Genomic DNA, 4,795 nt, shown 5'->3' with positions numbered 1-4,795 from the left:
AGTGGGAACAACCGGAGCGCCCGTCAGCAGTGGGACGGACATTCCTGCTGCTGTGGGGCCTTCACACCACGGAATACTATACAGCAACGAAAACGAACGGTCTCAACCTACACACAACAACATGGAAGAATCTCGCAAACATTATGCCCAGTGACGAAAGCCAGACAGGCACAAAGGAGCACGTACTACATGGTTCCATTTACGTGAAGTTCTAGAAGAAGCCAGACTAATCTCTGCTGTTAGATTTTGGGGTAATGATTTTCCAGGGGGAGTGTGAGTGACCAGAAGGGGCCTGAGGGGAGTTCCCGAGGAGCTTGTAAGGCTCGGTTTCTTTTTTATTTATTTATTTTATTTTATTTTTCTAGGCGAGGCAATCCTTGGTTGACCTCACAGATTGCAAGGACCTTGTCAGTTTACAATCTCTTATTTTTAATTTTTTTTTACACCTACAGCACCTGGTCCTCCTAGGTGGTCTCCCATTCAAGTACTAACCAGGCCCGACCCTGCTTAGCTTCCGAGATCAGACGAGATCCGGCTCGTTCAGGGTGGCATGGCGGTAGACTCTATTTCTTCCCTGATTACTTAGAATTTTTCGCTTGGGATTTGTGGGTTTTACAAAAGTATGTAAGTTATGCCTACGTTTAAACAACGCTTAAAAGATTTTTGGAAATAAAATTTGAAAGTTCAAAAAAGCCATAAAAAATACTTTGCGTGTATTTGTGAAATGGAGTTAACCGCTAGCATTAATCCACAATGATCAGGCCACATGAGGATCTGGTGGGAAATGTGATAGCCAAGCGGGCGGACTTTCGAGGTGCAAGGTTTTGGTTTGCCGCCAGAGGGCGATGTGGCGCACTTCCTGCTTTACACGCCAGACAAGCATTCATTCAGCAAAAAGTCCTTGACCCATGAAAACCTACTTTGTTCCGGGCCTCCTCCTACTTTTTCGATGTGTGAAATGGGGATTCAAATGTACGGCTGTGCTGGAGGCATATCTCTGCCGCCATGGAGCTCACTTTCTCCAAGACGAGACAGGCAAAACAGAGGAATGTATAATACGAGCACTGCGGAGCTGAACAAGACAGGGCGAAGGGACAGAGATGGTCCGAGAAGGCTTCTCCGAGGAGGTGATATTTGAGCAGAGACCAGAGTGAAACACGGGGGCAAGTTAGGTGCATACGGGGGTGTCCCAGATGGAGAAAGGGAATATGGTAGCTCCATTCACCAGGTCCAGTAGGGGACAAAGGGCGGCACATTCTCCCATGCAAGCAGCTCAGGCCCAGGCACAGATAAGATGAGCCTGGGGGGAGTCGGGAAGCAATCATTGAGTCCTGCCTGGAGGAGGCAGCACAAGACTCGAAGCTTCTAGGCTTCTTGGGGTGACCGAATGAGTATTTGTTGATTGCTTTAAGGCCCTGTCTGCCTTGTCTATCTCTAATATCCCCAGCCTTGAAAGGGAATCCATATATTTAAAGAGCACTTTCTCCATCTCGGCCTCATTTTTGTTATGCGCATTATCTCATAAACTCATCCCGAAAGCCCTGTGCCAATGGTATTGTTCTCACCTCCATTTTACAAAGCAGGACACCAAAGCCCAGAGACATCGTAAGCTGTCTGAGGTCACACGTTCAGCCGGGATTTGAACCCAGAGGGACCTTTCAGATTCCCAGAAACCCACTATACTACCTCTATAATAAATTATTATAATTATTAGTAGTTTTGTGCTAGGCAAATGCATAGATACTTAACCTTTCTGTGCCTCAGTTTCCCCACGTGTAAATGGTGCAAATGATAGCATGTCGTGAGTATTAAATAAGTCAAGTGCTGAGAACAATGCCAGACACACTGTACGTGTTCGATATTATCCGTCAGATCCCCAGATAGCTACTGGGCAAATCATGTAGACCCGACTTTCAAAATAAATAAATCTAAATAAATCCAGGATCCTACCATATCTCCCATGTCCACTTCCTGCTTTCAGGATGGTCATAAGGATTTAACAAGGTCAGGCACAGAGTAGGTGCACAGAATGTGAGAGTTGCCATTATCATCATCATCATCATCATCAGAGTCGCCGTCGTCGTCATCATCTTGTTCTCTATCATTATTATCTCAGGCCGAAACCTGTGGCCACCACCCCAGCTTGAGTTAGTACAGTCGCCTCCTCGCTGGGCTCCCTTGCTTTCTGCTCACAGCCTGTTTCCCACTTGGCCGCCAGAGGGCGCCTGTTAGAACTAAATCAGCTTACATTCCTCCACTGTTCAGAACCCTCCTGTGGCACCCACCTCGCTCGAAGTAAAAGCTAACGTCCTCACCGAGTTCTAACCTCCACTCGGACTCCCCCCACCCCGCTCCACACACACACCCACACCTCCCTGCTGTTTCTGGCTCACCCCTGGCTCTCCCAGCCTCCCAGTAGCTAGCTCCTCGCCTTCCTGGAAACACCTACTCTGGCCTCGGGACCTTTGCACCTGCCCTTCCCTCTGTCTGAAGCATTCTTTGCTCCCTGGCCTCCTCTGATTCTAACTATCGGTTCCTCAGGAAAGACCTTCCCTGGCCGTCGTACTGAATAAGACCACGCCACGCCTCAACACTCTCGATCTCCCTTCCCTGCTTCCTTTTCCTATTTCGTGACTCACTTTGTATTGTTGCTTATGTTTTTCATCGTCTGTCTCCCCCAGACCAGTGTATCAGCCCCACGAGGGCAAAGATTTTGTCTGTTTTGTTCACTGCTGTGTCCCCAGTGCCTGCGACAGTGCCTGGCACAGAGGAGGCCTGGCGAGTCTTTGCTGAATGAATGAATGTAAGAATAAATGACTACTGGCATCGTGGTGGTTACAAGCATCCCCTTCTCTCCCTGTAAAAGCCCAGAGGCTCCATTCGTCAGCTATGTGACCTTAGGCGGCCGACCTCAATTCTCTGACCTCAGTTTGCCAATTGTAAATGAATTTAAAATAGTTTGTGTCTCGTGGGGTTGTCATGAGGATTAAATGTGTTCCAGTGTGCAGCATTCCCGAACTGGTGACATCGTAAGTAGCAAAGGTAGACTTTTCTTTGGCGGCGCCTGCGCTTCCGCCTTTCGCCGCTCGGGGGCAGCAGGCGCACGGCGGATTCGCCCGAGCCGCCAGCGCGGGCTGATGGGGGCGACTCCGGCAGAGGAAGCTGATGAAATCCAAGCCAACTCGCAGTGAGCTCATCCCGCCCGGGCGCCTCCGGAAGCCACGGGGCCGCCTGGCCCGAGCGATAAAGCCCGGGTGCCGAGCCGAGGCGGGAAGTCCTTTCTGAAGTCTGCCCTGCGTGGGGCCTGCCGCCTGCGCCCCGGCCTGCGGGGAGGGGCGAGGAGGAGCGAGTGGTCCCCCGGTTGTCTCCACCGAACGAAAAGTGAATTCCGAGCGTGGCCGTGGGAGCGAGAGCGAGAAGGGATGGGGGAAGGGAGGGAGAGACGGAGACAGAGATGGGGAGACTGAGGCAGAGGAGGGGGAGACAGACAGGAGGGACGGAGATGGAGCGAGACAGAGATGGGACGTGGGAGACAAAGAGAGAGAGGGACAGGACGGCCGAGATTGGGGGAGAGAAACAGCCCAAGCGAGTGGCAAAGATGGGGGGAAGCAGAGGCAGAGGTGAGGGAGATGGAGTCCAGGGGCAGAGGTGAGGTGGGGGAGCCACAGGGGGGGGCGCCCAGGGCTGGGGTGGCCTGCAGGGGCGGGTCCCGCGGGAGACGGGGCGGGCCCCTCCCCCTCCCTGTCCCTGTCCCCCGGCCCCGCGGCCGAGTCCCGAGTTACCAAGTTACCGCAGGATTCGCGAGCTTCTCACTGGCGAGGCCGCAGCCAATCAGAGCGCAGCGCCGCTGTTCTCGGGCAGGAGGCCTGGAGACGCGCGCACCTTCCCGCGACACCGGCGCCGCACGCCGCCGACACCCCACCGCCGTGGCTCTCACGCGCGCACACCGTCCCCGGGACACGCCGCGTCGCCCCCCGCCCCACGCAATGACAGTGACATGCACACCGTCCCCAAAACGCGCAGACACAGCATCACTCACACAGATTCTCGGCAGTCCCGGGACACAGCACTGCCTAGACTCACAACCACGACGACACGCAGCGCTACCCTACACAACCGCGCGGACATTCAGCATCGCCGAGAAACAGTGTCTTGATGACTTAGTCCCGAGAACACAGGATCAGCAACACGCACTGTCACAGCAACACACACAATCACAATGACTCGAGCATGGCGACTCACAACATCGCACAGACACACAACCTCCTTGACATATCTACGCTCATGGATACACGACATCACCCTGACAAACACAACCACGGTGACGCAATTTTCGGTGACACACATATCACAATGACACAACATGGCAAGATGCACACACTCTCGGTAACACAGAATCCCACAGACACACACTTCAGATAAAATGACGGTTACGCACACAATCCCACTATACACGGCATAGTCCAGAAACACGAGAACAGTGGCACCCATGCACATCTTCCCCCCGATACACAGCGAAGCACCTCGGCACATCTGAACACACTATCATAGTGGCACACAACCTGCCCACCACATACCACACATCACACTTCCACTGACACACACAGTGGCACATAACATCCCGTGGACACGCAGCATAGTGCATACACACAACCACTGTGGCATACACACAATCCCACTGACACAGTATTGCACAGACTCAAAGTGACATAACCACATGGACATAGTGTTACAATGACACATACGGCCACACTAACACAACAGTACAATGTCACAGCATGTTCACAGACCTTCC

The 4,795-nt window shown here is 52.8% G+C and overlaps 1 pseudogene; it reads right to left on the bottom strand.

The window, feature by feature from the left end:
• Window positions 1-443: 443 nt before the first annotated feature.
• LOC120617916 (uncharacterized) lies at window positions 444-562 on the bottom strand (annotated as a pseudogene).
• Between the last annotated feature and the right edge of the window lie 4,233 nt (window positions 563-4,795).

The sequence above is a fragment of the Pteropus medius genome, unplaced genomic scaffold (assembly GCF_902729225.1).
Source record: "Pteropus medius unplaced genomic scaffold, Ma_sr-lr_union100, whole genome shotgun sequence".
Lineage (NCBI taxonomy): Eukaryota > Metazoa > Chordata > Mammalia > Chiroptera > Pteropodidae > Pteropus > Pteropus medius.
Note: the sequence above shows the minus strand (reverse complement) of the source record. Positions and strands in the feature narration are given on the sequence as shown.